The sequence below is a fragment of the Mobula hypostoma genome, chromosome 5 (genome assembly GCF_963921235.1).
Source record: "Mobula hypostoma chromosome 5, sMobHyp1.1, whole genome shotgun sequence".
NCBI classification, from domain to species: Eukaryota; Metazoa; Chordata; class Chondrichthyes; order Myliobatiformes; family Myliobatidae; genus Mobula; species Mobula hypostoma.
In genome coordinates this window covers 105,606,067-105,631,207 of record NC_086101.1, presented here as the reverse complement: position 1 = coordinate 105,631,207, position 25,141 = coordinate 105,606,067, and the positions used below count along the sequence as shown (strand labels likewise).

The following is a 25,141-nucleotide window of genomic DNA, read 5'->3' as shown; positions in this document are numbered from 1 at the left end:
CCCACATCTTTACACTCCCTGAGTACAGAGCTTCGCACACCTCCACACTCCCTGAGTACAGACCTTCCCACACCTCCACTCTCCTTATTGACCATCCTGCACCTCCACACTCCGAGTGCAGACCTTCCTCGCCTCCACACTCCCTGAATACAGACATTCTGCACCTCCACACTCCGAATACATACCTTCCGCACCTCCACACTCTGAATACAGACCTTCCACACATCCGCACTCCCTGAGTACAGACATTCTGCACCTCCACACTCCGAGTACAGACCTTCCACACCTCCACACTTCCTGAGTACAGACCTTCTGCGCCTCCAGACTCCCTGAATACAGACCTTCCCACACCTCCACAGTCTGAGTACACACCTTCCACACCTCCACACTCCCTGAGTACAGACCTTCTGCACCTCCACACTCCCTGAGTACAGACCTTCCGACACCTCCACAGTCCGAGTACAGACCTTCCACACCTCCACACTCCCTGAGTACAGACCTTCCTCACCTCCACACACCCTGAGTACAGACCTTCTGCACCTCCACACACTGAGAACAGACGTTCCACACCTCCACACTCCCTGAGTACAGACCTTCCTCACCTCCACACTCAGAGTACAGACCTTCCCACACCTCCACACTCCTGAGAACAGATCTTCCCACACCACCACACTCCCTGAGTACAGACCTTCCTCACCTCCACAATCCCTGAGTACAGACCTTCCTCACCTCCACACTCCCTGAGTACAGACCTTCCACACCTCCACACTCCCTGAGTACAGACCTTCCACACCTCCACACTCCCTGAGTACAGACCTTCCACACCTCCACACTCTCGGAATACAGACCTTCCGCACCTCCACATTCTGAGTACAGACCTTCCTCACCTCCACACTCCAAATACAAACCTTCCACACCTCCACACTCCCTGAGTACAGACCTTCCTCACCTCCACACTCCAAATACAAACCTTCCACACCTCCACACTCCCTGAGTACAGACCTTCCACACCTCCACACTCTGAGTACAGACCTTCCGCACCTCCACACTCTGAGTACAGACCTTCCCACACCTCCACACTCCCTGAGTACAGACCTTCCACACCTCCACACTCGCTGAATACAGACCTTCCGCACCTCCACACTCCGAGTACAGACCTTCCCACACCTCCACACTCCGAGTACAGACCTTCCACACCTCCACACTCCGAGTACAGACCTTCCACACCTCCACACTCCGAGTACAGACCTTCCACAACTCAACACGCCCTGACTGCAGACCTTCCCACACCCCTCAGTCCGAGTACAAACCTTCCACACCTCCACAATCCGAGTACAGACCTTCCGCACCACCACACTCCCTGAGTAAAGACCTTCCCACACCTCCAAACTCCCTGAGTACAGACCTTCCTGCACCTCCACACACCGACTACAGACATTCCGCACCTCCACACTCCGAGTACAGACCTTCCACACCTCCAAGCTCTGAATTTGGACCATCCTCGCCTGCACACTCCCTGAGTACAGACATACTGCACCTCCACAGTCCGAGTACAGACCTTCCACACCTCCACACTCCCTGAGAACAGACCTTCCACACCTCCACACTACCTGCGTACAGACATTCTGCACCTCCACAGTCCGAGTACAGACCTTCCACACTTCCACACTCCCTGAGTACAGACCATCCACACCTCCACAATCCGAGTACAGACCTTCTGCACCCACACATTCACTGAGTACAGACCATCACACACCTCCACACTCCGAGTACAGACCTTCTGCACCTCCACACTCCCTGAGTACAGACCTTCCACACCTCCACACTCCCTGAGTACAGACCTTCCACACCTCCACACTCCGAGTACAGACCTACCCACACCACCACACTCCGAGTACAGACCTTCCTCACCTCCACACTCCCTGAGTACAGACCTTCCCACACCTCCACACTCCCTGAGTACAGACCTTCCGCACCTCCACACTCCCTGAGTACAGACCTTCCCACATCTCCACACTCCCTGAATACAGACCTTCCGCACCACCACACTCCCTGAATACAGACATTCTGCACATCCACAGTCCGAGTACAGACATTCTACACCTCCACACTCCCTGAGTACAGACCTTCACACACCTCCACACTCCGAGTACAGACCTTCTGCACCTCCACACTCCCTGAGTACAGACCTTCCCACACCTCCACAGTACGAGTACAGACCTTCCACACCTCCACACTCCGAGTACAGAGCTTCGCACACCTCCACACTCACGAGTACAGACCTTCCCACACCTCCACTCTCCGAGTACAGTCCATCCTAACCTCCACACAATGAGAACAGACGTTCCACACCTCCACACTCCCTGAGTACAGACCATCCTCACCTCCACACTCTGAATACAGACCTTCCGCACCTCCACACTCCCTGAGTACAGACCTTCCACACCTCCACACTCCCTGAGTACAGACCTTCCCACACCTCCACACTCCCTGAGTACAGACCTTCCTCGCCTCCACACTCCCTGTGTACAGGCATTCTGTAACTCCACAGTCCGAATACACAGACCTTCCATACCTCCACACTCCCTGAGTACAGACCTTCTGCACCTCCACACTCTCTGAATACAGACCGTCCGCACCTCCACACTCGCTGAGTACAGACCTTCCACACCTCCACACTCCCTGAGTACAGACCTTCCCACACCTCCACACTCCCTGAGTACAGACCTTCCGCACCTCCACACTCCGAGTACAGACCTTCCCACACCTCCACACTCCCTGAGTACAGACCTTCCTCACCTCCACACTCCCTGAGTACAGACCTTCCTGCACCTCCACACTCCGAGTACAGACCTTCCACACCTCCACACTCCCTGAGTACAGACCTTCCTGCACCTCCACACTCCGAGTACAGACCTTCCCACACCTCCACACTCCGAGTACAGACCTTCCCACACCTCCACACTCCGAGTACAGACCTTCCTCACCTCCACACTCCCTGAGTACAGACCTTCCTCACCTCCACACTCCCTGAGTACAGACCTTCCACACCTCCACACTCCCTGAGTACAGACCTTCCACACCTCCACACTCCCTGAGTACAGACCTTCCACACCTCCACACTCCCTGAATAAAGACCTTCCGCACCTCCACATTCCGAGTACAGACCTTCCTCACCTCCACACTCCAAATACAAACCTTCCACACCTCCACACTCCCTGAGTACAGACCTTCCTCACCTCCACACTCCAAATACAAACCTTCCACACCTCCACACTCCCTGAGTACAGACCTTCCACACCTCCACACTCCCTGAATACAGACCTTCCGCACCTCCACACTCCGAGTACAGACCTTCCCACACCTCCACACTCCGAGTACAGACCTTCCCACACCTCCACACTCCCTGAGTACAGACCTTCCGCACCTCCACAGTCTGAGTACAGACCTTCCCACATCTCCACACTCCCTGAATACAGACCTTCCGCACCACCACACTCCCTGAATACAGACATTCTGCACATCCACAGTCCGAGTACAGACATTCTACACCTCCACATTCACTGAGTACAGACCTTCACACACCTCCACACTCCGAGTACAGACCTTCTGCACCTCCACACTCCCTGAGTACAGACCTTCCCACACCTCCACACTCCGAGTACAGACCTTCCACACCTCCACACTCCGAGTACAGAGCTTCGCACACCTCCACACTCCGAGTACAGACCTTCCCACACCACCACACTCCGAGTACAGACCTTCCTGCACCTCCACACTCCGAGTACAGACCTTCCACACCTCCACACTCCCTGAGTACAGACCATCCTGCACCTCCACACTCCGAATACATACCTTCCGCACCTCCACACTCTGAATACAGACCTTCCACACATCCACACTCCCTGAGTACAGTTTTTCCCACACCTCCACACTCCCTGAGTACAGACCTTCCTCGCCTCCACACTCCCTGTGTACAGGCATTCTGTAACTCCACAGTCCGAATACAGACCTTCCATACCTCCACACTCCCTGAGTACAGACATTCTGCACCTCCACACTGCGAATACATACCTTCCGCACCTCCACACTCCCTGAGTACAGACCTTCCACACCTCCACACTCCCTGAGTACAGACCTTCCCACACCTCCACACTCCCTGAGTACAGACTTTCCGCACCTCCACAGTCCGAGTACAGACCTTCCCACACCTCCACACTCCCTGAGTACAGACCTTCCTCACCTCCACACTCCCTGAGTACAGACATTCTGCACCTCCACACTCCGAGTACAGACCTTCCACACCTCCACACTCCCTGAGTACAGACCTTCCTGCACCTCCACACTCCGAATGCAGACCGTCCCACACATCCACACTCAATGAGTACAGACCTTCCCACATCTCCACACTCCGAGTACAGACCTTCCTCACCTCCACACTCCCTGAGTACAGACCTTCCTCACCTCCACACTACCTGAGTACAGACCTTCTACACCTCCACAATCCATGTAGACCTTCCACACCTCCAAAATCCCTGAGTACACGCATTCCACACCTCCACACTCCCTCACTACAGACCTTCCGCACCTCCACATTCCGAGTACAGACCTTCCTCACCTCCACACTCCAAATACAAACCTTCCACACCTCCACACTCCCTGAGTACAGACCTTCCTCACCTCCACACTCCAAATACAAACCTTCCACACCTCCACACTCCCTGAGTACAGACCTTCCAGCACCTCCACACTCCGAGTATAGAACATCCGCACCTCCATACTCCGAGTATAGACCTTCCCACACCTCCACACTGCCTGAGTATAGACCTTCCAGCACCTCCACACTCCAAATACAAACCTTCCACACCTCCACACTCCCTGAGTACAGACCTTCCACACCTCCACACTCGCTGAGTACAGACCTTCCGCACCTCCACACTCCGAGTACAGACCTTCCACACCTCCACAGTCCCTGAGTACAGACCTTCCACACCTCCACACTCCGAGTACAGACCTTCCACACCTCCACACTCCGAGTACAGACCTTCCACACCTCCACACTCCGAGTACAGACCTTTCCACACCTCCACAATCCATGAGTACAGAGCTTCCCACACCTCCAGACTCCGAGTACAAACCTTCCACACCTCCACACTCCTGAGTACAGACCTTCCGCACCTCCACACTCCCTGAGTAAAGACCTTCCCACACCTCCAAACTCCCTGAGTACAGACCTTCCTGCACCTCCACACACCGACTACAGACATTCCGCACCTCCACACTCCGAGTACAGACCTTCCACACCTCCAAGCTCTGAATTTGGACCATCCTCGCCTGCACACTCCCTGAGTACAGACATACTGCACCTCCACAGTCCGAGTACAGACCTTCCACACCTCCACACTCCATGAGTACAGACCTTCCACACCTCCACACTCCCTGAGTACAGACCTTCTGCACCTCCACAGTCCGAGTACAGACCTTCCACACTTCCACACTCCCTGAGTACAGACCATCCACACCTCCACAATCCGAGTACAGACCTTCTGCACCCACACATTCACTGAGTACAGACCATCACACACCTCCACACTCCGAGTACAGACCTTCTGCACCTCCACACTCCCTGAGTACAGACCATTCCACATCTCTACACTCCCTGAGAACAGAGCTTCGCACACCTCCACACTCCGAGTACAGACCTTCCCACACCTCCACTCTCCGATTAGAGACCATCCTGCACCTCCACACTCCCTGAGTACAGACTTTCCCACACTCCACACTCCCTGAGTACAGACCTTCCGCACCTCCACAGTCTGAGTACAGACCTTCCCACATCTCCACACTCCCTGAATACAGACCTTCCGCACCACCACACTCCCTGAATACAGACATTCTGCACATCCACAGTCCGAGTACAGACATTCTACACCTCCACATTCACTGAGTACAGACCTTCACACACCTCCACACTCCGAGTACAGACCTTCTGCACCTCCACACTCCCTGAGTACAGACCTTCCCACACCTCCACACTCCCTGAGTACAGACCTTCCACACCTCCACACTCCTGAGTACAGACCTTCGCACACCTCCACACTCACTGAGTACAGACCTTCCCACACCTCCACACTCTGAGTACAGACCTTCCTGCACCTCCACACTCCGAGTACAGACCTTCCACACCTCCACACTCCCTGAGTACAGACATTCCTCACCTCCACACTCCCTGAATACAGACCTTCCGCACCTCCACACTCTGAAATACAGACCTTCCACACATCCACACTCCCTGAGTACAGTTTTTCCCACACCTCCACACTCCCTGAGTACAGACCTTCCTCGCCTCCACACTCCCTGTGTACAGGCATTCTGTAACTCCACAGTCCGAATACATACCTTCCGCACCTCCACACTCTGAATACAGACCTTCCACACATCCACACTCCCTGAGTACAGACCTTCCCACACCTCCACACTCCCTGAGTACAGACCTTCCGCACCTCCACACTCCCTGAGTACAGACCTTCCCACACCTCCACACTCCGAGTACAGACTTCCGCACCTCCACACTCCAAGTACAGACCTACCCACACCACCACACTCCCTGAGTACAGACCTTCCTCACCTCCACACTCCCTGAGTACAGACCTTCCACACCTCCACACTCCCTGAGTACAGACCTTCCTCACCTCCACACTCCCTGAGTACAGGCATTCTGCAACTCCACAGTCCGAGTACAGACCTTCCACACCTCCACACTCCCTGAGTGCAGACCTTCCTGCACCTCCACACTCCGAATGCAGACCGTCCCACACATCCACACTCAATGAGTACAGACCTTCCCACACGTCCACACTCCGAGTACAGACCTTCCCACACCTCCACACTCCCTGAGTACAGACCTTCCGCACCTCCACACTCTCGGAGTACAGACCTTCCTCACCTCCACACTCCCTGAGTACAGTCCTTCCACACCTCCACACTCCGAGTACAGACCTTCCTCACCTCCACACACCATGAGTACAGACCTTCCTCACCTCCACACTCCCTGAGTACAGACCTTCCCACACCTCCACAGTCCATGTACAGACCTTCCACACCTCCAAAATCCCTGAGTACAGACCTTCTGCACCTCTACACTCTGAGTACACACCTTCCACACCTCCACACTCCCTGAATACAGACCTTCCGCACCTCCACACTCCCTGAGTACAGACCTTCCTCACCTCCACACTCCAAATACAAACCTTCCGCACCTCCACACTCCGAGTACAGACCTTCCGCACCTCCACACTCCAAGTACAGACCTTCCCACACCTCCACACTCCCTGAGTACAGACCTTCCTCACCTCCACACTCCCTGAGAACAGACCTTCCACACCTCCACACTCCCTGAGTACAGACCTTCCCACACCTCCACACTCCCTGAGAACAGAGCTTCGCACACCTCCACACTCCGAGTACAGACCTTCCCACACCACCACTCTCCGAGTAGAGACCATCCTGCACCTCCACACTCCCTGAGTACAGACTTTCCCACACCTCCACACTCCCTGAGTACAGACCTTCCGCACCTCCGCAGTCTGAGTACAGACCTTCCCACACCTCCACACTCCCTGAGGACAGACCTTCCTCGCTTTCACACTTCCTGTGTACAGACATACTGCACCTCCACAGTCCGAGTACAGACCATCCACACCTCCACACTCCCTGAGTACAGACCTTCTGCACCTTCAAACTCTGAGTACACACCTTCCACAGCTCCACACTCCCTGAATACAGACCTTCCGCACCACCACACTCCCTGAATACAGACATTCTGCACCTCCACAGTCCGAGTACAGACATTCCGCACCTCCACACTCCAAGTACAGACCTTCCGCACCTCCACAGTCCCTGAGTACAGACCTTCCACACCTCCACACTCCCTGAGTACAGACCTTCCGCACCTCCACACTCCCTGAGTACAGACCTTCCACACCTCCACACTCCCTGAGTACAGACCTTCCACACATCCACACTCCCTGAGTACAGACCTTCTGCACCTCCACACACCGAGTACAGACCTTCCACACCTCCACACTCCCTGAGTACAGACCTTCCTCACCTCCACACTCCCTGAGTACAGACCTTCCACACCTCCACACTCCCTGAGTACAGACCTTCGCACACCTCCACACTCACTGAGTACAGACCTTCCCACACCTCCACACTCTGAATACAGACCTTCCACACATCCACACTCCCTGAGTACAGACCTTCCCACACATCCACACTCAGAGAACAGACTTTCAACACCTCCACACTCCGAGTACAGACCTTCCCACACCTCCACACTCCGAGTAGAGACCATCCTGCACCTCCACACTCCGAGTACAGACCTTCCCACACCTCCACACTCCCTGAGTACAGACATTCTGCACCTCCACACTCCAAATACATACCTTCCGCACCTCCACACTCTGAATACAGACCTTCCACACATCCACACTCCCTGAGTACAGTCTTTCCCACACCTCCACACTCCCTGAGTACAGACTTTCTGCACCTCCACAGTCCGAATACAGACCTTCCCACACTTCCACACAACCTGCGTACAGACCTTCCAACACCTCCACACTCCAAGTACAGACCTTCCCACAACTCCACACTGTGAATACAGACCTTCCACACCTCCACACTCCGAGTACAGACCTTCCCACACATCCACACTCAGAGAACAGACTTTCAACACCTCCACACTCCGAGTACAGACCTTCCCACACCTCCACACTCCCAGTACAGACCTTCTCACACCTCCACACTCTGAGTACAGACATTCCGCACCTCGACACTCCGAGTACAGACCTTCCGCACCTCCACGCTCTGAATACAGACCTTCCACACGTCCACACTCCGAGTACAAACCTTCCCACAGCTCCACACTCCCTGAGTACAGACGTTCCGCAACTCAACACTCCCTGACTACAGACCTTCCCACACCTCCACAGTCCGAGTACAAACCTTCCACACCTCCACACTCCGAGTCCAGACCTTCCACACTTCCATACTCCGAGTACAGACCTTCCTACAACTCCATAATCCGAGTACAGACCTTCCTCGTCTCCACACTCCGAGTACAGAACTTCCGCACCTCCGCACTCAGAGTACAAACATTCCACACCTCTACACTCCGAGTACAGACCTTCCCACACCTCCACACTCCGAGTACAGACCTTCCCACACATCCACACTCCGAATACAGACCTTCCACACCTCCACACTCCCTGAGTACAGAGCATCCCACATCTCTACACTCCCTGAGTACAGAGCTTCGCACACCTCCACACTCCGAGTACAGACCTTCCCACACCTCCACTCTCCGAGTAGAGACCATCCTGCACCTCCACACTCCGAGTAGAGACCTTCCTCGCCTCCACACTCCCTGAGTACAGGCATCCTGCACCTCCACACTCCGAATACATACCTTCCGCACCTCCACACTCTGAATACAGACCTTCCACACATCCACACTCCCTGAGTACAGTCTTTCCCACACCTCCACACTCCCTGAGTACAGACCTTCCGCACCTCCACAGTCCGAGTACAGACCTTCCCACACCTCCACACTCCCTGAGTACAGACCTTCCTCGCCTCCACACTCCCTGAGTACAGGCATTCTGCAACTCCACAGTCCGAGTACAGACCTTCCACACCTCCACACTCCCTGAGTGCAGACCTTCCTGCACCTCCACACTCCGAATGCAGACCTTCCCACACATCCACACTCAGAGTACAGACATTCCACACCTCCACACTCCGAGTACAGACCTTCCACACCTCCACACTCCGAGTACAGAACTTCCCACACATCTACACTCCGAGTACAGACCTTCCCACACCTCCACACTCCCGGAGTACAGATCTTCCCACACCTCCACACTCCGAGGACAGACATTCCACACCTCCACACTCCGAATACATGCCTTCCGCACCTCTACACTCTGAATACAGACCATCCACACGTCCACAATCCCTGAGTACAGACTTTCCCACACCTCCACACTCCCTGAGTACAGACCTTCTGTACCTCCACAGTCCGAGTACAGACCTTCCCACACCTCCACATTCCCTGAAAATGGACCTTCCTCGCCTCCACACTCCCTGAGTACAGACCTTCCCACACCTCCACTCTCCGAGTCGAGACCACCCTGCATCTCCACACTCCGAGTACAGACCTTCCTCGCCTCCACACTCCGAATACAGACCTTCCCACACCTCCACACTCACTGAGTACAGACCTTTCGCACCTCCACACTCCGCGTACACACCTTCCACACCTCCACACTCTGAATACAGACCTTTCCGCACCTCTACACTCCCTGAGTACAGACCTTCCACACCTCCACAGTACCTGAATACAGACCTTCCTCACCTCCACACTTCGAGTAGAGACCTTCCACACCTCCACACTCCGAGTACAGACCTTCCCACACCTCCACACTCCGAGTACAGACCTTCCACACCTCCACACTCCCTGAGTGCAGACCTTCCGCACCTCCACACTCCCTGAGTACAGACCTTCCACACCTCCACACTCCTGAGTACAGACCTTCCACACCTCCACACTCCGAGTACAGACCTTGCGCACCTCCACACTCTGAATACAGACCTTGCGCACCTCCACACTCCGAATACAGACCTTTCGCACCTCCACACTCCGAGTACAGACCTTCCCACACCTCCATACTCCGAGTACAGACCTGCTGCACCTTCACACTCCAAATACAGACCTTCCCACACCTCCACACTCCGAGTACGGACCTTCTTGCACCTCCATACTCCGAGTACAGACCTTCCCAGACCTCCACACTCCCTTAGTACAGACCTTCCGCACCGCCACACTCCCTGAGTAAAGACCTTCCCACACCTCCACACTCCCTGAGTACAGACATTCCTACACCTCCACACTCCGTGAGTACAGACATTCCTACACCTCCACACTTCGAATACAGACCTTCCCACACATCCAAATTCCATGAGTACAGACATTCCCGCACCTCCACACTCCCTGAGTACAGACCTTCCTCACCTCTACACTCCCTGAGTACAGATCTTCCTCACCTTCACACTCCGAATACAGACCTTCCTACACCTCCACACTCCCTGAGTACAGGCCTTCCTCACATCCACACTCCCTGAGTACAGACCTTCCTCACCTGCACACTCCCTGAGTACAGACCTTCCCACACATCCACACTCCGAGTACAGACCTTCCTACACCTCCACAGTCTATGAGTAGAGACATTCTGCACCTCCACACTCTCTGGGTACAGACCTTTCCACACTTCCAGACTCTGAGAACAGACGTTCCCGCACCTCCACATTCCTACCGTACAGCAATTCCCACATGTCCACACTTCCCATATCGCCACACTCCCCCAGTACAGAACTTCCCACATCGCCACTCCCTCCATACAGAACTTCCCACATCGCCACACTCCCTCCGTACAGAACTTCCCTCATCACCACTCTCCCTCTGTACAGAACTTCCCACAGCGCCACTCTCCCTCCATACAGAACTTCCCACATCGCCACACTCCCTCCGTACAGAACTTCCCTCATCACCACTCTCCCTCTGTACAGAACTTCCCACAGCGCCACTCCCTCCATACAGAACTTCCCACATCGCCATACTCCCTCCGTACAGAACTTCCCTCATCACCACTCTCCCTCTGTACAGAACTTCCCTCATCACCACACTCCCTCCATACAGAACTTCCCACATCGCCATACTCCCTCCGTACAGAACTTCCCTCATCACCACTCTCCCTCCGTACAGAACTTCCTTCATCACCACTCTCCCTCCGTACAGAACTTCCCACAGCGCCACTCTCCCTCCATACAGAACTTCCCACATCGCAACACTCCCTCAGTACAGAACTTCTCTCATCACCACTCTCCCTCCGTACAGAACTTCCCACATCGCAACACTCCCTCCGTACAGAACTTCCCACATCGCAACACTCCCTCCGTACAGAACTTCCCTCATCACCACTCTCCCTCTGTACAGAACTTCCCACAGCGCCACTCTCCCTCCATACAGAACTTCCCACATCGCCACACTCCCTCCGTACAGAACTTCCCTCATCACCACTCTCCCTCTGTACAGAACTTCCCACAGCGCCACTCCCTCCATACAGAACTTCCCACATCGCCATACTCCCTCCGTACAGAACTTCCCTCATCACCACTCTCCCTCTGTACAGAACTTCCCTCATCACCACACTCCCTCCATACAGAACTTCCCACATCGCCATACTCCCTCCGTACAGAACTTCCCTCATCACCACTCTCCCTCCGTACAGAACTTCCTTCATCACCACTCTCCCTCCGTACAGAACTTCCCACAGCGCCACTCTCCCTCCATACAGAACTTCCCACATCGCAACACTCCCTCAGTACAGAACTTCTCTCATCACCACTCTCCCTCCGTACAGAACTTCCCACATCGCAACACTCCCTCCGTACAGAACTTCCCACATCGCAACACTCCCTCCGTACAGAACTTCCCTCATCACCACACTCCCTCCGTACAGAACTTCCCACAGCGCCACTCTCCCTCCATACAGAACTTCCCACATCGCCACACTCCCTCCGTACAGAACTTCCCTCATCACCACTCTCCCTCTGTACAGAACTTCCCACAGCGCCACTCTCCCTCCATACAGAACTTCCCACATCGCCACACTCCCTCCGTACAGAACTTCCCTCATCACCACACTCCCTCCGTACAGAACTTCCCTCATCACCACACTCCCTCAGTACAGAACTTCCCTCATCACCACTCTCCCTCCGTACAGAACTTCCCACAGCGCCACACTCCCTCCGTACAGAACTTCCCTCATCACCACTCTCCCTCCGTACAGAACTTCCCTCATCACCACTCTCCCTCCGTACAGAACTTCCCTCATCACCACACTCCCTCCGTACAGAACTTCCCTCATCACCACTCTCCCTCCGTACAGAACTTCCCTCATCACCACTCTCCCTCCGTACAGAACTTCCCTCATCACCACTCTCCCTCCGTACAGAACTTCCCTCATCACCACACTCCCTCCGTACAGAACTTCCCTCATCACCACTCTCCCTCTGTACAGAACTTCCCACAGCGCCACTCTCCCTCCATACAGAACTTCCCACATCGCCACACTCCCTCCGTACAGAACTTCCCTCATCACCACTCTCCCTCTGTACAGAACTTCCCACAGCGCCACTCCCTCCATACAGAACTTCCCACATCGCCATACTCCCTCCGTACAGAACTTCCCTCATCACCACTCTCCCTCTGTACAGAACTTCCCTCATCACCACACTCCCTCCATACAGAACTTCCCACATCGCCATACTCCCTCCATACAGAACTTCCCTCATCACCACTCTCCCTCCGTACAGAACTTCCTTCATCACCACTCTCCCTCCGTACAGAACTTCCCACAGCGCCACTCTCCCTCCGTACAGAACTTCCCACATCGCAACACTCCCTCAGTACAGAACTTCTCTCATCACCACTCTCCCTCCGTACAGAACTTCCCACATCGCAACACTCCCTCCGTACAGAACTTCCCACATCACAACACTCCCTCCGTACAGAACTTCCCTCATCACCACACTCCCTCCGTACAGAACTTCCCTCATCACCACACTCCCTCAGTACAGAACTTCCCTCATCACCACTCTCCCTCCGTACAGAACTTCCCACAGCGCCACACTCCCTCCGTACAGAACTTCCCTCATCACCACTCTCCCTCCGTACAGAACTTCCCTCATCACCACTCTCCCTCCGTACAGAACTTCCCTCATCACCACTCTCCCTCCGTACAGAAGTTCCCTCAACACCACATTCCCTCCGTACAGAACTTCCCACTGCGCCACGCTCCCTCCGTACAGAACTTCCCTCATCACCACTCTCCCTCCGTACAGAACTTCCCTCATCACCACACTCCCTCCGTACAGAACTTCCCACCCTGCCTCATTTACTTCACATTGCTGTTCCTCAGTATTGCACTACCAACACTGCCATGCTCCCTGGCACTGCCCTCTGACAGGGCACCAACTCTCAGGGTAAACTCGCTGGAGGGATTCAATGCACCAGGAAACATTTGTGGAGGGAAATGAGCAGTTCATGTTTCAGATAAAGACCCAATCCAGATCCTTCTGATCGGTGTGTTGCTTCGTATTCCATCAGCAGCCCTTTCTGGTGCCCTAGGTCTTGTCCCTCTGATCCATAAACACTGTAATAAGTACACCAGCACCTCAACTTGCTCAGGAATAAGTCTGCATGTTCCTTTTGACCCGCATTGATATTTACTGATGCAGCAGATAAAGCACCCTCTCTGTCTGCGTCACAATTTGGAACAGCTTTTCCGTGACAACTGCATAGAGTTGTGGACAGAGTTCAGCACCTCATGGAGACTCTGTCTGCAATTCTCAGCACAATCAGCTTCAGCATGATGTACCAGGACTATTCAAAATCCTTCCAATAAAAAATACACCAAATGCTTAAAAGGAGCTAGAAACCTTAAAGTATTGGTAAAGTTTTACTGATGTGCGATGGAAAGCATCCTTTTCAGATGCATCGCGGCTCAGGATGCACCTGCTCTGCCCATGGCCCCCAGAGATCTGTGGACACAACTCAGCCTCCGTTCTTGCTGCCTGATGAATCAAATACCCCACCTACCCTGGACATTCTATCTTCTCCCTTCTCCTCTCAATCAGAAGTTACAAACGCCTAAAAGCACGTACCACCAGGCTCAAGGACATCTTCTACTCCCACTGTTATCAGACTATTGGAATCCTCTTGTATCTCCTTGAGGACATCTTCAAAAGCCAGTGCCTCAGGAAAGCAGCCTCATCACGAAGGTCCTTCACAATCCAGGACATGCCCTCTTGTTATTATTACTATCAGAAAGGAGGTGTAGGAGCCTAAAAAAACACAGTTCCTCACTGCTGTCAGATTTCTGGACAGTGTATGAACCCATGAATACTACCTCACTATTTTCTCTCTTTTTTTTGCACTTATTTTTTATACTACTTATTGTAACTTACAGTAATATTTTATCATTATATATTGCATTGTACTGTTGCCACAAAGCAACACATTTCATAAGATATGCCAGTGATATAACCTGATTCTGATATGAACCTGAACCTGAAGTCCCACACCACCAGGCTCAAGAACAACGACTTCCCATCAACTGTTCAGCTCTTGAACCAAGCAGCACAACCCTCCCTCATCACTACAGTACAGCAACAAAGGTTACAGCACCTTTATATGTTCCAATGTACACGTGATACAGTGAAATGCGTTGTTTGTGTCAATGACCAACGCCGTTTGTGAATGCGCTGTGGGCAGCCCACAAGAGTCGCCGTGCCAATACAGCATCCCCAGTACTTACTAACCCTTGCCTTGATGTGCTTTTGGAATGTGTGAGGAAACCAGAGCACCCGGAGGAAGCCCCTGCTGTCACTGGGAGTACACACAACCTCCTTACAGACAGTGACAGGAATTGAAGCTCGATCAATTTTATAGCTGGCTGCTGTCAAGTGTTACAGTAACCTTGGCTTTCATAATGCAGGAGGGTCTTGTCTCTCAGGATTCGCTCGGGTAACTCTCCCAACACCAAAATTAGACTTGTTGGCCTATAGTTCCCTGGCTTGCCATTTCGGCTCTTCTTAAATACAGGGACAACATTAGCCACCCTTAAGTCTTCTGGTACCTCACCCAAGATACAAAAATCTTTGCCAGGGCTCCAGCAATTTCTTCCTTTACCTCCTCATTCCTGTGTTCTCTATACATTCCTAGACCCTGACAGTGCCTTGGCCAACTCTATGTTGGTACAGTGATATGCACCCTTTTCCCCACTAACTTCCCAGAAGTAATGACTCCTCCTCCCCACAGTTTGAGGTCTCATCCTTCTGCAGGAACAGTGAACCAGGTGACCCTGAAATCTACAGGTATTAAAGGTTCATCTCCCTGGGAGAGAAATATCATTTTGTGTAAAGCAAAGACTTCTACTTCTAGGAAATGTGTTCCCTATCGTAATGTTTGCAACTGAAGTATAATTGGCTACAGGCAATGGTACCTGGCTGAGCTCTAGCAGAGTTGCCTGGCTCAGGATGCTGGGAAAAGATTATAAAGATTCGCTTTATTGGTCACACATACATCAAAACATACAGTGAAATGAATTGTTTGCATCAAATCATAATTTTAATTTGATATGAGTGCAAGTGTGCATGTGCCGGTCGTGCATGCAGCCTGTTACAGCCATTCCGACTAGTTTTCTTACTTTTTTCTTCTTACTTTTTTAACTTACTTTATTTGTTGTATTTTTTTTCACGGTAACACGTTGAAGCTGCACCCTCTCTAACATGCTGGTGGAGAGAGTTTTATTTGGGTTTTAGCGCTGGAAATAGTTACATTCGGACACATCTCATTAGTGGGGCAGCAGTATGGGCGCATTGTTTATTCCAGGGACCAGCTGATTCCGCTTATGCCGGCCGATTTAGCGAACAGAGCGGTGGACACCCCGGCTGAAATCTGGAGGAAAACACACAGAGGATGCAGAGGGGGATCAAAAAAGCGAGGAAAGAAGACCGGGTCGAGACAACAGAGACTTATGGAGAAGAGGAGTTCTCCACTTGGACTGCACGTGGACATACCCGATCAAATCTTTTCCATGGACGGCTTCCAGACCATTCGGGCTGACTGGAAGTGCACTGAGAGCAGTAAGCGTAACGGAGTTGGGGGCTTATTGTTCTGGTTAACAACGGATGGTGCAATCCTGGTCATATTACGATTGAGGAACGTGTTTGTAGCCCGGATATTGAACTTTTTGCTGTTGGACTCCGGCCATATTCCACCCAGATACAACACTGGGTGTCATGGGAGGTTGTTCCTGCCTGTGGCCATCGAACTTTGCAGCTCCTCCCGTGGAGGGTCAGACACCCTGAGCCAATAGGCTGGCCCTGGACTTATTTCCATCTGGCATAGTTTGCATGTTGTTGTTTGATTGTGGTTTTTGTATTTCTATATTTATGCTCTATTCTTGGCTGGTGCAGCTGTAATGAAACTCAATTTCCCTCGGGATCAATAAATTATGTCTATGTCTAAAGGTAGGGCTAAATTAGCACTGATGGGCTGAATGGCCTACAACTACAACTCCATCCTGTCAACTTCTAGCCAGGCCACATGTGGTGGGCAGCACAGGGCTGTCGGAAAACCTGACCGAAGGCTTCCCTTCCTCCTGCCTGTGATTGTACAGCAGTCCTCAGACCGTACTCAGCTTTTGCTTTCCATCCTGTTTGTCAGGTCTCACACTGCCCACTGCATCCAGCTTTCCAAAGAATCCTGCATTCACACAGAATTCAGCCAGACCAGTTTTCTCCCAGCCAAACACACAAACAAGCTACTACAAATGTGCTGTTGAAAGTATCTTGACTGCATCATGATCTAGTACAGCAGTTCAAATGTTCAGGAATGTAAGAAGCTGCAGAGAGTAGTGGACTCTGGGCAATAAATCACCAGCACATCCCTCTCCACCAGTGGTACTATCTATTGGAGGTACTGCCTCAAGAAGGTAATATCCTCACCATCCAGAACATACCACCTTCCTGCAGTTCCCATCCGGCAGGAGGTGCAGAAGCCTGAAGTCCCACACCACCGGGTTCAAGCAGAGATATTCAGTTCTTGAACCAACTTGCACAATGCTAATCACTACAGTTTAGCAAAACTGTGACCACTTTGATCACTTTGCTCTGAAGTAGACTTTGTTTTTGTTCTAATTGAGTTCTTGTCATTTATGCTTATGTTTCTCTCATTAACGTTGTGTCTCTGATGTTTCATGCCTGTGTTGTTGTTGCAAGTGTGGTTTTCCTTACACCTGTGACACACAGATGTCTCCCTCTATTTGCTTGTCCATCCATCCCAGAGTCTATTCCACTCATCCACCTCTGAGGGAACCATGTCCACGTCAAGGGAAAAGAGTTTCAACCTGAGCTGCTGGCTGGATTTGGTTGGACTGTCTGGCCTAGCGAGCTGGTTCTGGTCTCTCTGCACGTGAGAATGCAGTGTGTCACACAGAGAAATTAAGGAATAGAATTTAATAAACACAATTTAAAAAAGCAGAAATAACCTGTTGGGGTCACTTAGATATTACCATTTCTCAATTCAAGGTGGTCATTGCCCTGGAATAAGTCACATTGCTAGGCCGAGCGCAGGCTGGGTGTTAGCTTTGGAAGGGGTGTGATAGGGAGGAGGGAGAGAAAAAGAGGGAGTGGGGGATGGTGACAGAAGGGGGTTGCGGAAGGGGGGAGAGACACTTTGTTCCACACTCACACTATCCTCTGAGTGAAGAGATTCCCCCTCAGATTCCCTTCAAATATTTCACCTTTCACCCTTAACTTATGACCTCTAGTTCTAGTCTCACCCATACTCAGTGGGAAAAGCCTGCTTGTATTAACCCTATCTATAAACCTCATAATTTTGTATACTTCTATCAAATTTCTCTTCATTATTCTATGTTCCAGGGAATAAACTCCCAACCTATTGAAGCAACACACATCAAAGTTGCTGGTGAACGCAGCAGGCCAGAAAGCATCCTGGCACTTATCCGTGTAAGCGGAACAAGTGCTACACATGCCCTTATACTTCCTCCCTTACCACCATTCAGGGCCCCAAACAGTCCTTCCAGGTGAGGCAAAACTTCACCTGTGAGTCGACTGGGGTGATATACTGCGTCCGGTGCTCCCGATGTGGCCTTTTATATATTGGCGAGACCCGACGCAGACTGGGAGACCGCTTTGCTGAACATCTACGCTCTGTCCGCCAGAGAAAGCAGGATCTCCCAGTGGCCACACATTTTAATTCCACATCTCATTCCCATTCTGACATGTCTATCCACGGCCTCCTCTACTGTAAAGATGAAGCCACACTCAGGTTGGAGGAACAACACCTTATATTCCATCTGGGTAGCCTCCAACTGATGGCATGAACATCGACTTCTCTAACTTCCGCTACGCCCCACCTCCCCCTCTTACCCCATCTGTTACTTATTTTTATGCACACATTCTTTCTCTCACTCTCCTTTTTCTCCCTCTGTCCCTCTGAATATACCCCTTGCCCATCCTCTGGGTCCCCCCCCCCGTCTTTCTTCCCGGACCTCCTGTCCCATGATCCTCTCATATCCCTTTTGCCAATCACCTGTCCAGCTCTTGGCTCCATCCCTCCCCCTCCTGTCTTCTGCTATCATTTTGAATCTCCCCCTCCCCCTCCAACTTTCAAATCCCTTACTAACTCTTCCTTCAGTTAGTCCTGACGAAGGGTCTCGGCCTGAAACGTGGACTGTACGTCTTCCTACAGATGCTGCCTGGCCTGCTGCGTTCACCAGCAACTCTGATGTGTGTTGCTTGAATTTTCCAGCATCTGCAGAATTCCTGTTGTTCCCAACCTATTGAACCTTTCTCTATAACTCAGGACCACAAAACCCAACGAAAAAGTACAAGTAAAATTCGAAGTATAGCAGTGGTGGATGATGGTGGGAAGTTCCTGGCCAGTCATAGAACAGAGAACAATACAGACCCTTCAGCCCATGTTGTGCTGACCTTTCAACTGCCTCCAAGATCAATCTAACCCTTCCCTCCCACATAACCCTGCATTTTTCTTTCATCCATGTTCCTACCTAAGAGTTTCTCAAATGTTGCTAGCCGACAGTGTGTTTCAGTATCCATTCCCCAGCCTGTGATTCCTGCCTGCAGTAAGCAGCCCAGAATTAGACCAGCTAAGAACTGTCCAGGGAGTCACAGAGGTTTAAATAATGTCCTTGCTGGTGTTGACTCTGCTGTTTTTAGATTTTGTATTGTGTTCCTTCTCAACTTGTCCAAGAACCTGCAAATGGGTGTGCAGACACCTCGGGATCTCTCTGTTCCTGTGTCCGCTTCTCCATTGTATGATGCGGTTCTGCTCATTACCCATTACAGAAGTACAACACTGTCAGTCAAACGTTAATGGAAGGAAAGGTGTCTAAGATCCCCAGTAACACACAAAATACTGGAGGAACTCAGCAAGCCAGGCAACATCTATGCAAGGGAATAAACATCCAACATTTTGGGCTGAGACCCTTCATCAGGACTGGAAAGGAAGGGGTCAGAAGCCAGAATAAGAAGGTGGGAGGAGTATAAGCTGGGAGGGAATAGGTGGAAGAGGTCAAGGGCTGAAGGAGGAAAGAGAGTAGCCATGGAGAAAGAGGAGAAGAACCAGGCGCAGGTGATGGGCAGGTGAGGTGAAGAGAAGGGGTGAGAGGGGAGCCAGAATGTGAAATAGAAAAAGTATTAACAAGATTCTGCAGATGCTGGAAAATTAAACACAAGAGCTCCTTCTGGCTTCTTTCCCCTTCTTTTCCAATCCTGATGAAGAGTCTTGGCCTGAAAAGCTGACTCTATAGATCCTGCCTGACTTGCTGTTCCTTCAGCATTTTGTGTGTATTACTCTTAACTTTCAGTATCCACAGAAGCTCTTGTGTCTCAAATTCCCAGTGATGGCTTTGAACCCCCTACCGTCAGGCAAGAGGTATTGTTAGAACTGTTAGAATGGGAAACAGGTTCTCCATGAGACTACTGAACTCCCTGTCATCACCTAGATCTTATCACATATGAAGCACGAGTAGCATTATACTGTATTGTTTAGTTTTTAAACTTACTGTACGTCAAAAATGTACCTTATGATTTGTTAGTTTGTTTGTGGTAATATTAGCATAGTGCTGTGTGTGAGTTTTATGTAGTGCATTGTGCATCTTGTTTCATTTGGCAGTACCGATGTGTACAGTTGAACCCTGAACCTGATTCTTCCTCTGGGGCAGTCGGTTATCATGTCTCAAGGCTGCCTAAATCCCTGGGGATTCAGGACAATCGCCGAGTGTCACTGGGCCCGGCTCAGAAATTCCTGCAGCAACTGTGTTCTTAGCTGTAGTAGCACCAAATGCAGTTCCGAATAGGAAAACCACAGCACCAGTGTGGGCTGTGAGGAGTGGAAAAATCTACACCTGTGGTTTGAGCCGAGATTGCAGGGTGATGGTCAGGGTGCACTGCACTGTCAGAGGGACAGTCCTGAGGGAGGGCCAAAAGGTGTTACCGAGGGAGGGTCACACTGTGGGAGGGGTGGCACTGAGGGAGGGTCACACTGTGGGAGGGGTGGTACTGAGGAATGGTCACACTGTGGGAGGGGTGGTACTGAGGGAGAGTCACACTGAGGGGGGGTGGCACTGAGGAATGGTCACACTGTGGGAGGGGTGGCACTGAGAGAGGGTCACACTGGGGGAGGGGTGGTAATGAGAGAGAGTCACACTGTGGGGGGGTGGCACTGAGGGAGGGTCACACTGTGGGAGGGGTGGCACTGAGGGAGGGTGAGGCTACACTCACTCCCATTCATCAATACCCCCCATTCCCAGCCTTCCTCCCTCTGACAAACAGTACATCACTTGCAAGGAACTGTAAGAAAAGGGAAGAGGGGAGGGTGGACTGGAGGCTTTAGGACAAGGAGATGACGCAGCCATTAGGAGAAGTGAGCACCTCACTGTGTTGGTAGGTAACACCCTCTTCACAGTGAGAGTCCATTATGACCTCTCTTTCCCTCTGCTTCTTTCTCCTCTGTCTCCCCACTGTGCCTTAGTAATCTCTCTTTCTCTCTGTCTGTATATATGCCTCTAAGTCTCTCTCTGTGTCTGTCTGCCTGTATCTCTCTCTCTCTTTGTCTGCTTGCTGTCTGTCTCTCCCTCTCTCTAATCTATCTCTCAGTTGCTCAGTAATCATTTTCCCGTCTTGCGCTTTCCCTTCCCTCCCACCATTGTCTGACGTTCTCTCTCAATTTTTGTCTCCTCTATACCTCTACCACTGTTCCTCTCGCTGATGCTTTCTGCTCCTCCCATACTGTCACTCTCCCTCTCAATTTTTTCACTCTCTCTCCTTCTCCTGACCTTTCTTTCTCTCTCTCCCTCCCTTGCTCTCACTTCACCCTCTCCCCGTAGTAGAATACTTAATGTCATGTCCAGGAGGCAAGTGTGCCAGTGACTGTGAGAAGGTTTACCTTTGCTTGGTGTTCAGGAGACATTAACTTTAATGCCTGTTGCCAAGGAAACCTGTGCGTTAAAGCACTGCATCAGCTCATGGGCTGCCCGTGGGGTGGGACCTTTGTACTGGTTGGTGTGAAGACACAAAACGTTCATTTCTGTCCAATCGGATAATTGGAAGGCCAATGGCTTGACCTGGGATTGAATCCAGGTCATCTCTGTGCTCCGCTGTCCCTCAACTTCAGAGCAGGAGGTCATTCTTGAGCTGCTACACATGAAGAGGCAATGGCATGTGGGGGGGTGGGGGGGAGGTGAGTCTGAACTGGGAAGCAGGGAAATTGGTAAATTTTTAATTATTGTCACATTTAGTAAAGTACAGTGAGAAACCCTGGTTTCTAATCACGGGCGGGGGAGAGGGGTTTGGAACGGCTGCACCCCCATCGCCAATGCCTGGGCAGCAGTGTAGAGTAGCAGCTGCATAATGCTTTACAACACCATCGATCGAGGTTCAATTCCCACTGCAGTCTGTAAGGAGTTTGTACGTTCTCCTCCCCATGACCGCTTGGGTTCCCTCCCACGTTCCAAACACAAGGTTAGAGAGCTGTTGGCTCCGGAAGCCTGGCCTCAGACTGCATCGGTCGCTCACAAACAAGGCATTTCACTGTACATTTTGATGTTACCATGCCACATGTAACAAATAAAGCTAATTTTTAATCTTTCATTATAATCACTGTGTAACCCTTCCTCAAGTACACTGTGTGTAATGTGTACCTCAGGGAGAAGATGATCAAAGCTGATATGTCCCCAACCCTCAGGCCTCATCGGCCTGCCCTGAACTATTCAGCTAGTCTCCAAGCTGGCAGCCTCTGATACACCCCACCCCCCACGTGAGGAAGGGTCCGGCTGATAGACCCCACCACCCCACGTGAGGAAGGGTCCGGCTCAGATATACCCCACCCCTCACGTGAGGAAGGGTCCGGCTGATAGACCTCACCCTCCCCCATGTGAGGAAGGGTCCAGCTCAGATATACCCCACCCCCCACGTGAGGAAGGGTCCGGCTGATAGACCCCACCCCCAACGTGAGGAGGGGTCTGCCTCTGATATACCTCACCCCCCCACGTGAGGAAGGGTCTGGCTCAGATATACCCCACCCCCCACGTAAGGAAGGGTCCGGCTCTGATACACCCCACCCCCCACATGAGGAAGGGTCTGCCTCTGATACACCCCACCCCCCACATGAGGAAGGGTCCGGATCAGATATACCACCCCCCCACGTGAGGAAGGGTCCGGCTCTGATATACCCCACCACCCCATGTGAGGAGGGGTCCGGTTGATAGACCCCACCCCCCACATGAGGAAGAGTCTGCCTCTGATACACCCCAACCCCCACGTGAGGAAGGGTCCGGATGATAGACCCCACCCCCACATGAGGAAGGGTCCGGATCTGATACACCCCACCCCCCCACATGAGGAAGGGTCCGGATCAGTTATACCCTCCCCCACGTGAGGAAGGGTATGGTTCAGATACACCCCACCCCCACGCAAGGAAGGGTCCAGCTCTGAGGCAGGGTCCTGTCCTCTGGCCTAGGACTTGTCCTGATTCTCCTCCACACCAGCTTCTCACAGTCTCTCAGTCTGCAAGGCATTGGTCAGACTGCATTTGGAGTATTGTGATCAGTTTTAGCCGCCTTATCTTATAAAAAAGATGTGTCATTGGAGGAGGTCCAGAGGAGGCTCATGAGAATGATCCTGGGAATGAAAGGGTCAACATACAAGAAGCGTTTGATAGCTCTGGGCCTGTACTCGCTGGAGTTTAGAAGAATGAGGGAGGATCTCATTGAAACCCACCGAATAGTAAAAGGCCTAAAAAGAGCAAACGTGGAGAGAACGTTTCCTTTCGTGGGGGAGTCTAGAACCAGAGGCACAACCTCAGAATAGAAGGCTGTGCCTTTAGAACAGAAATGAGGAGGAATTTCTTTTGGCAGAGGGTGGTGAATCTGTGGAATTCATTGACACAGATGGCTATGGAGGTCAACTCATTGGGTATATTTAGAGTGGAGATTGATAGGTTCTTGACTAATCAGGGCATCAAATATGACGGAGGGAAGGCAGGAGAATGGGGTTGAAAGGAATAATAAATCAGCCATGATGGAAGCAGACTCGATGTCTCATGGTCTTACGAGTCATAATGAAGTCATGGGACAAATCCCTTCATTTGTCCCAACTCATTCCACAGAAGCTGCTTGACCTGCTAAGCTCCTCCAGCACCCTGTACCAGATCCCAGTGTCTGCAGTCCCTTAACTCTCCACAAGACAGGCCCTTTGGTCCACCATATCAAACACCCACCCTTTTACACTTCCCTGTCTGAGTCATTCTACTGCTTGTCCATGCAAATGTTTTGAGAGTCTCTGCCTTCATCATCCCCTCAGACAGTGCCTTCCTCTGGGAGAAGTAATTCCTCCTCAGATCCCCTTAACACCCTTAGCTAACACATAGATACATCACAATGAAGGCATGCCAGTGGCTATATTTCATTAGGAATTTAAGTAGATCTGGTATGTCACCAAAGACTCTAGCAAATTTGTAGAGGTGTTCTGTGGAAGCATTTTGACTGGTTACATCTCCATCTGGTATGGAAGTGACAGTGCAGAAGACCAGAAAAAACTGCAGAGGGTTGTAAACTCAGCCAGCTCCATCACGGGCACCAGCCTCTCCACCAGAGGACTTCTTTAAAACGAGATGCCTCAAGAAGGCAGCAGCCATCATGAAGGACCTCCACCATCTAGCCTCTTCTCATTACTCCCATCAGGGAGGAGATACAGGAGCCTGAAGACCCACACTCAGTGTTTCAGGAATAGCTTCTTGCCCTCCGTCAGCAGTTTTCTCAATGGTCCATGAAGCCCTCGACACTACCTTACTATTTTTCTCTCTTTGTGCACTATTTTAATGTAATTTACAGTAATTTTTTTATGAATTGGAGTGTACTACTGCTATAAAGCAACAAATTATACGACATATTGTGAGTGACAATAAACT

The 25,141-nt window shown here is 51.7% G+C and overlaps 1 protein-coding gene across 4 annotated transcripts in view; it reads right to left on the bottom strand.

The window, feature by feature from the left end:
- Nucleotides 1–25,141, bottom strand: part of LOC134346880 (disks large homolog 4) — a 438,117-nt gene that overhangs the window by 191,548 nt on the left and 221,428 nt on the right. The gene's annotated exons all lie outside the window — the stretch shown is intronic.